Below are 9,649 nucleotides of genomic sequence, written 5' to 3' on the forward strand. Positions count from 1 at the left end.
GATCCCATCAGCCAGACCACACTTGAAGGTTTTCAGGCAGAAACTGTGATCAGATCTCACCCAGGTGTAAATCCAATGCTTGCAGGGTGACAGTCCACGCTGCGAAGAAAAAAACATCAGCTAAGTCTGAGCAATTGAAAGGTCACCTAACTCTGCCCCTTCCTGCTAACTCAAACAAGCTTAAGAAAAGCTCCTGGTTGCAGCAGTGATGCTAGAATCGTGTAGGAAAAAAGAGCTCTTCTTCCTTCAGTGTAGGAAAGAAGGATGCTTCTTCACCTAATTCAATAACAAGTACATGCACTGTAAACCCCAACAGTCTACCTGACTTATAAAGTTTGTGGATATAACAATTAAAATTCCTCACAAAGTTGAAACAACTTAAAACTTTTCTGTTCGGTTAACGATTCAAACAGTTATAATTGTACATGGCTTAGAAGTTAAGAGTAAATACTGCTTTCTTAATTATGATTTTTGAGTAAATGTTTTTTTCCGAGCTCCGCATGTGGACGTCATGACGTCATGACGTCTTCTCTCTTCTCTCTAACCTGAACGACGTTGACAGAAAATTCTGTTCAATATGGCTGCCCTTCTCGAGCGACTGGAGAACACATTTGGAGAAACTTGTAAGTAAAACGGAACCTTCGTTATGTTTATTTTTTCCGTAAAAAAGCAAGTATATTAATATGTTGCAGCCAATAACTTGTTTTCGAATGCGCTGTTGTGTTAAAAAGCACAGACCCAGGTGGTGAATAGTTGTTCGCGGTTGTTCGCGCTCTTTTTCAAACATAGATTATGTCGTCAGTTTTACAGTTTTAACCGATTAAAACACAGTTTTACGAAGAATCACACATAAAGAAAGGGTCTTAGTGATATTTTAACGACCCCTTGCCAACGCAAGAAAGTTGGCGTTTTTACAACAGCAGCCTCATTGTTCGGCAGGTTTTTTTTTTTTTTCTTCTCATTAGCATCATTCAAAAGTGACTTAGCTAGCAGTGGCAACTTCTATCTAAAACAATTGAAATATAGCAAGGTGTTGTATATTTAGTGTGCTGATAAGGTTTTCAATATTTTTATTTTTTCTTCCAAGGCTGAAGGCCAAAGACAAAAAGACAGAAGAAAAAAAAATTCAGACTGCAATTAATTTCAGGTGGAGACAGTAAACACAGGTGAGTTGAAAGATCTATTGAAGAAACCATTCATTAAGTCCCTTAAGGTGAAGATTTCATATATTGATAATGATAAAATTAACACAAATTAAAAGTTTCACTGATAAACACACAATTTTTCCTTGCTTTGAATCCCATGTTCTATATAGATCACAGCTCTGATCTGGAGAACACTATTTTAAAATACTGTGTAGGGTTTTTGTCAAATGATTAAGAAACATACTCTCTGTCACAAGAGACAGAAAGGTTGTGTCTTAAAAGAAAAGTCTCCAAAATTTAGTAGAGTCTGATGTCATGCAGTTTCATAAACATGTATTCTCCCCAAAGAATGACACCTGAAAACTTTGCGTTAAATGAACTTTTCTTTTCCCTTTTTAGGAGGCGCCTGATATCAACGTGAAACGCACTGCAGTACTTCGTGCCCTTCCTGTATACCTGCGGGAGGAGGACCCAGAATTCTTTTAGACATGTAATGTAAGTGTATTTTTGCATTACTTAAATTCTGCCAGTAAGATAAAATGCTATGGATTTTTTAAAATACAATTTAATACCCTAGCAGCTACCAAATTGTACAAACAAAATACCCTCTCTGTAGAAAACCCACACACACACAGGTCAGGAGCAGGGCACAGGCGTATCACAGCACTATGGCTATGCTGCAGGTGGCCCAAAAACCAGGCTGAAGTCAAGATTTAGTTTCTTTTTGAGATAAAGTCATGAAATAAAAAATTACTTTTTTTTTTTTTAGAAAAATAATAAAAATACAAATTATGTAATGCAAGAAGCTAACACGTTAATGTACATTTTTCAAAAAAAGTAGAGTACCCTAACTCGTTACAAAGTAACCCACTACACTGCTGAATGTTTTGCTAGATTACAGGTCATGCTTGTCACATTCTCTCAAACCAACCTTACTTATTTAATTGGGGCGATCGTGGCTCAAGAGTTGGGAGTTCGCCTTGTAATCAGAAGGTTGCCGGTTCGAGCCCTGGCTCCGACAGTCTCGGTCGTTGTGTCCTTGGGCAAGACACTTCACCCGTTGCCTACTGGTGGTGGTCAGAGGGCCCGGTGGCGCCAGTGTCCGGCAGCCTCGCCTCTGTCAGTGCGCCCCAGGGTGGCTGTGGCTACAATGTAGCTGCCATCACCAGTGTGTGAATGGGTGTGAATGTCTGGATGACTGAATGTGTAAAGCGCTATACAAATACAGGCCATTTACCATTGATACTGTGTCTATTCCAGGCGGACGCATTGGATGAGTCGACCCTCATTGACACTCCAGTTGCCCTTCTCACAGTGGTTACCGACGGCGCTTCCCAGTCCAGTCCATTTTACTTCCTCAAGCATGGCTGTTTTGGTGAAAGGCGACTAGGTGATGCGTGATATTCCCAGATTTGCAAATGCATTTGCTTTATTGTTTGGCTTGATCTATGCTCTGCATTTAGACTACCCCAGGAAGCTGGTTCACACATTTGCCTTAGTCCAAAATATCTTCATGGGGCTTGATGACGGCAAACCCCTGAAACCCCTGTCTACATGCTCTTAAGGAATATAAGGCAATGTTTGTTAGGACACGCACTCTGTTACTGAGCACTTTGTTTGAAGCACTTTAAGCACTTTAAGTTTACTACAGGCTTTGGGTGGATTTAACTCCATCAGTTTACCTAATTTTCCTATACTTGACTGCCTTATCTGGTTATTTGGAAGCTGATCGTCTTTGTACCCATTTTAAAAAATTGTTTTTCATTTCTATTTAAAAAAAAAAGTGATTAGTATTTGACTTTTTGTTTTGCATTTTTGTGTATTTTGAGAAAGATGCAATTAGGACTGATGTCGTCCTTTGTGAGTTTATAAAAAGATAAAAGATAAATGTTCTACACAGAATTTATAATGCTCACTTTTTGGTGCCGATGTCCATGTTAGTTGTTTTATAAAAACATTTGTGATGTTTTTAAATTTTCATGAAAAAATGTTAAATAAACAAAATGTAAAGTAACTGAATTTCCGTACTTTTTTTTTTTTTTTAGTAGTCTACACTCACAACATAAATATCTTTTAATTAATAATCAGATAATTTGAGTTTAGGTTGTAATATAATTGCATTGTGTTGCATCAAAATAATAAACTACAAGAAACACAAAAATATTGAAATTAAAGTATACAGTCTTTGAGTAAAGCTCAATTAATAAAATATAAAATATAATTTAAAATTTTTAGGTTAACAATAAATACAAATTTTGAGTACCCTATACTTAGAAGATATGAGTTTTTGTACTTAAATCTTTTGAGGTAATCAGTTTCCACAAAAGTTTTAAGTTCAGTCAACTTGTTCGGGTTTACAGTGTGTAAATACCAGCTGTGAATGCAATGGATGGATCACAAGACCAGATTACAGGTTAACATCAGGTGCATATGGCTATCTAATATCACTATCCAACTTTATTGATTATGTGTCTTCACATTTTTTTTGCCAGTTGTAAATATTATGCAGTTTTTAACAAAAAAAAAATATACTGACAAACACAACAAAACAGTGCAACAACAATGCAGCCCCAAACCCAGGCAGAGCCACCTGTGATTTTACTGATGGCTGTAGTCACTCACTGTTGTGCCTCTCTCATGACAGAGACAGCATTGATGACATGTTGAACCAACATTTTCAAATTTTGATGTATTGCTCTGTAAGACCTCTTGCTACTGATTTTCAATCCAGTTCTTGTTTAATTTCACACATCTCAACTCTGGCATACCTCTCTCATGGTTTCCCTTCCTTTAGAACAATTTCTTACAGCAGTTCTTCCACTGAAACATTTTCCGAGCTTCAGTAAATAGAAGTTGGATCAACTGAAGGATCAGATGGGCATTTGAGGGTAGTAAACATCAAATATTTGGAAGCAGTGCATACAGTGCAGAGCTATGCAAACCTCTTTGAGTCGGTTGTTGCACAATTGGTGTAAAAGTACTAGTAGATTGAATTAAGGAAATGGGGAAAAATTTTTGTATTTATGCAATAGACCACTCAGGCTCATTGGAAGCAAAATATAAAGAAATGAGAGATGATTCAAGAGTTTAGAAAAGTACTATATTCTTACAGGAAATTTGTAAAGTCTAAATCTAAAACCCAAGAAAGCCCATTAAAGGCTACGATGCACATATTGTGTGTTTCATACACATAAATCAGACTGCCACTAAGAGCTGGATGTGCCCATAAAACACCTCCTCCTTTACCATTCCGTCTTCACAGCTTAGTTTTCCAGCTAATATTTATACAGACACATGCTTGAGCAGATGTAGTGAGCTCTAATCACTTGCTAAGCATGCTACCGTGTAGCAAGCCATAAACCACGAGGAGGTCTTTCCTTTTTTCCCTTCCTCTACCATCACCTCTTTTTTTTTATCCTCTGTTAGGGAGCATTAAGCCACATGTTGCCTGCTATAAAAAGAGGGATGTCACAGTAACAGATGTATGTTTTTAGTGTATCTTTGTATTTTGAAATCCCTTTAATGTTTTATCCAGTCTGTCTTTACCTTTCATCCGCTTTCCAGTTATTTTTTTTCCACAACAACCCCCTCACCTTGTTCTGAAAATATATTTCCCTTTTATTCTGCTTCTCTTGAAAAGATTTAGGGTATCTATTTTCTCTTCAAGCATATGCCAGATGCTAACACTATGCAGTCAGCACAGTAGCTATCAACAGCTGTGAATCAACTCAGCAGCTGCTTCTTAAGGTGTTAGCCACAGACTTGTCACCCTTGCACCTCATAATCTTGTCAGTGTATGACCTTAGAGTTGTGTTGCTAATCTGCCTCTCAGCGACAGATGTCCTGTTATGATACCACAAGAGAAGGACAGTGAATTATGATGCTATCTCTTGCTCCTCTATTAGTCAAATTAGGCATTTAGAGGTCTTTCACCTTTATTTAGAAGGCACCACATCACTATACTAATTGAGTTGAGAAGCAGACATGTTACATCTTCCATGATCAGGTGAAATGCTTTGCTTATTTCAAGAGCATATTGATATAATAAAGACTGCAAGCTACTAATGCTGCACATGATATTTCAAACACACTCTACCTAAGCTGCTAAATTTGCTATCTACGACTTTGAAATGTCAGTGTAACTTTGCTGCCTGCTATTTTGACCACCACACCAGCATCTACCTGTAGACTTTAGTGGATTCCATATTAATCACTTCCTGATTTCTACATGCATACTATTTTTTGAGAATGATGACATCAGAGTACAAATGCTAATCAGTATTCTGCTGCAGTGATAAATCATTTCAAATATGGGTTTCTTGAGTCAAACACACAGTGTTACAAGGATTGAGCTGAACTATATTGGACTATGTCTTTAAATACCCTGTCTAAGTAAGTGTTACTAAAAAGAAACAGCTGGGATAACATTGTGCAACTAATTAAGTTAACTTTGGGTATAGAAAAAGTCAAGTGAAGTCGAAGTTTTTTCCTATAGCACATTTAATAATAAACAACCTCAGTGCAAAGTGCAGGTTACACAAAATATAAACTATACATAAGACTAAATATACCTCTGAGATCTCTAAAATGCCCCAAATAAGATTCACCAGTTTGCAAATATTCTAGATCAATTTTAGAATAATATACATATAATGTATAATAATGTACCTCAAGGTAAAATTGCAAAGAATTGGAATATCTCACCATGTACAGTCTACAATATTATCAATAGATTCAAAGATCTGGTGAAATCTCTCTTCTCACTGAACAAGGAAGAAAATCAGTACTGGAAGCCTGCGATGTCTTTAAATTATTACTAAAAACATGAACAAATATCCACACTTTAGAAGAAAATTACAACAGCAATGTAAAAACAAAGCAGGTGAGCATGAATTTTCACATGCACATGATCCTTTTGGGGTTTACAAATGCACATATGTTAGCCACACAAACGCACACACCTGACAATGACCTCACCTTATCTTATCCTGTCTAAAGTATGAAAAACAAGTTGTGTACTCTGCAGATAATGTCCTCTGTGTATGAGCATGTGGCACTGTTCAGGTATTTTGTGTTCTTTTTCATATTTAATGGAGCATATTTGCACTATGCATCACTGTGAGCCTTATGTTCAACATTTGGTTTCTCTGAGAGTTCCCAATTTATCTATTTTAATTCTGCATCACTAATCAGACGTAGAAAACTGGAAAAGTGCCCACACCGACGCCAGCCAGCTGTATCTTCAACAGGCATGCAAACATCTGTAAGAACCAGGATCTGTATCACTGGTGAGTCTATTTAAGGTAATAGCTTCCCCTGGCACAAGCCGTCTGACAGAGCTAATTACGATAAAGTCTCGGCTGGGAGGTTTCACGCGCTGCCTGAGAAACCTTAAACACAGAAACTGGCTGTTTTTCACTGTTTTTCTTTCTTTGTTTTCCCTCTCAAATCACTGTTCCATTGCTTAAGCACTCGTAACTCCCAAATGGAGACCTTGCTCATTAAGAGGATGGAAGCATTTCAGATTTCTCCTCTTCCTCCTCCTCCTCCTCCTCCTCCTCAGCACAACAGTATGAGGAGCATTTGATTGACAGGTGGGACATTTCTGTTGGTGGCATCTCTCCCAGGTGTCCCGTTTCCTCACCGGGGTATGTTTTTATGGGTACACACATGCATGGAGGACTGACAGAAACAATTCTGCTCACATACTCACAAATCGGGATAAATAGAAGTGAACACAATGCTGCAGACACTGCCAGAGAGAGACTGGTGGCTTTCTGTCCCAAAAGACAATAAGTGAAAATTAGGAGCACAGGGTCTGATATTGCTAAGGATAAACAGAGTTTCCACTATTTACTCGGTTTAATTTAGTAGTTTGCACTCGCCGCTTTAGAATATGGAAGGTTTTAAATTAAGTTTGTTATTCCCTCAGTAACTCAGATCAGTGTGTGTACATACACACCAATACCCAAATCCTTACATATTCACACAGTTTTATACTCAATTTAAAACTGAACTTGAAATAAGCAAGTAAAGAGTATGATTTGGCATTCGCTGGAAACCAGTAAATCCCATTAGTAAAGGAGATAGAGAAGAAAACCAAGCAAAACAACAGTAAACACAAGATTTAAACAAATAGATAAATTCAATTTAAAAATAATATCAAACAGTTCTTCATTTAAACTCTTTAAAATATGGATGATGGTTTTATGGAAGATCTGCAAAAACCAAAAAAATCCCCAAAATCTAGCACAGGCTAGATAGAGTAATTTCCTTTGCTTTTTTTTTTAAACCCACAGAGTCTTGCCATAGTCTAGAATAATAGGCTGGAAATAGTAAAGGCTTAGTCTCACAAACTGGTTTTATTGGAAGCACACTGTCATGAAACATGTACCTAATTTTCATAGAGAGAGAAACCGAGCGAGGTCAGGCAGATAAAGCAGGTTAAGATTACTTCACACGCGAAATACTTTCATTTGTCGCTCGCAGACCCCCGCCTACAAACCACAGCTTGTCCGATCGTAATTTAGAGACTACAGCCGGGAACAGCAGGCAGGCATGTCAAGCTCTGAATTTCTTTGCATGTTGTGCTTGGGCTCTAGTGAAGGGATGCTAATTTGCATTTAAAGTGGTTTGAGAGAGGTGTCCTTTTTCAATGTTGACAAAACAAAAAACACAAGCAAAAGCATGTCTTCCCTCCAAAATCTGAGGTAACTCATCCAGCTAACCAGCTTACTAGAGGGTGTACAGTGTACACTAGAAGTGACAGTCACATAGGTCAAAATCAAGGCACGTGTATTCATAGCTTCTAAAATGACAAAGATATATGTAAATTTACATTAATCAATAAAAAGTAAATACTTTATAGCTATAATTAAAATACAGGCATCTGTTATCACTGACAATATTTAGAAAACGAAAGAATATTAAAACGACATCGAGTACATCTAATTTTCAGTTAGCCTTACAAGGTTATCAAATGACTTGAAAACATTCAAACTTGTCAGCTTCAGATGTATGGGCTGTTTTATCCATGGCATGAAAAGTGTGACCATGAGACTTCACAAAGATGGGAAAGGATACAGAAAGAATAGCAGCAAGCTAAAATTATGCAGTAATCAGGAGCGGTAATCAGGAGGTGTAAGAGCCACTTGAGCACTAATCAGAGCTGTGGACAGTGTGCTATTTTCACAATTTAGCTCGGAGATGCAGAAAAGTCCTTCATACTTGGCATAGGGCTTATCTATGTAAATCTGAGCTTCTGTGACTGCTTAGATAGCGCAGTGGAGCGGCACAATCTCGACCCCTATGTGAGGAAACATAACCTTTCTTGCTTTTTGTCACAAAAAAAACCCCTGTAAAACTGATGAATATGGGGAGGTCATTTAGATAACACTAAATAAATTTGTTTGTGTCAAATCTTGCACGTACTTGTGCTCAAGGCGGTCCAGAGTTGCATTAGAAGATGACTGTGAAGAGAAAATCTGCCAAATTTAAATAAGGGTTTTTTAATTTGTTTTTTTTTTGTAGAACTGGAACATTTTATTCCACCTCAGATCCTGGTGTGATCCTGCCTGACTGAAGTGAAAGGGAGATGAGGGAAAGGTGGTGGAAAAAGCAACAGGGATGTTAAAGCTGTAAATGGATGTGCCAGAAGCTGTCAAAGAGAAGAAGGTCAGAATAACCAAAATTTAAAAAGATGTTCTAAAGGAAGTAGTATGTTGCGAGAATATGCTACGAACAGTTCGAAACACTTTCTAGTTTGCGAATATACATTGTTGTTGTTTAAGCTGTATAGCAGGAGAGCTGCTTTGCTGCCTGAAGCAGGTGTGCTGGTCTGCAGGTTTGCAGCAGTAACCTAGCACACGCTAGTTGCATTACTCGCATTATCTTTTTTTTTTTCATATAGTAAGAAGCTGTGCTTGTGCACATGCACGTCACAGTGTGCATCCATTAATTTTGGGGTCAAAGCTTATGAAAGAGCATTGATGGGAGTGATGTTTGATTTGCGTGGCTGCAGAGTTTAAATCTAAAAAGAATTTCTACACTGTTAAATGGAAAGAGATTTGGTTAGAGAAATTTTCTTCAGCCACCCTGCTTCCAGTTCCAATGCCACATTGGTAGCAGTGTGAATGAATTAGCAGAGGACAATGTGGATCATTGCCTGGAAAGCTTTTCTGCACTGCAGACAGTAAAAGGTTTTTGTGAAAATGGAAGCAAATAACATAAAAATGATTACAAACAACAATATAGTGAGGGGAACATAGTAATTTCCATTAATAAGGCAACTTAATAATGAAATTGGGGGTCTTTTATATTAGAAATGATCTATAATTTTAGCAATTACAGTTTAGAAAGTCCTATAACCAGTATTAATGTCTGTGCAGCCACAAAGGTCAATAGGTGCTCTTTTACCTAACAAGGTCCCACAGGAATGATTCCTAATCAGGTCACCTTTGAAAAGTCTTTAACTTAAAGGTAAAGTCAATGCAAGAAAAGGGCAC

The 9,649-nt window shown here is 37.6% G+C and overlaps 1 long non-coding RNA gene across 1 annotated transcript; it reads left to right on the top strand.

Moving 5' to 3' along the window:
* Positions 1 to 514: 514 nt before the first annotated feature.
* LOC309691976 lies at positions 515 to 3,164 on the top strand. The gene is made up of 4 exons (XR_014272176.1): positions 515 to 623; positions 1,088 to 1,166; positions 1,545 to 1,640; positions 2,406 to 3,164. It is a non-coding gene; the product is annotated as an uncharacterized lncRNA (long non-coding RNA).
* The last annotated feature ends 6,485 nt before the right edge of the window (positions 3,165 to 9,649 follow it).

This window comes from Aulonocara stuartgranti (genome assembly GCF_965226115.1).
Source record: "Aulonocara stuartgranti genome assembly, chromosome: 17".
In the NCBI taxonomy this organism is placed as follows: Eukaryota; Metazoa; Chordata; class Actinopteri; order Cichliformes; family Cichlidae; genus Aulonocara; species Aulonocara stuartgranti.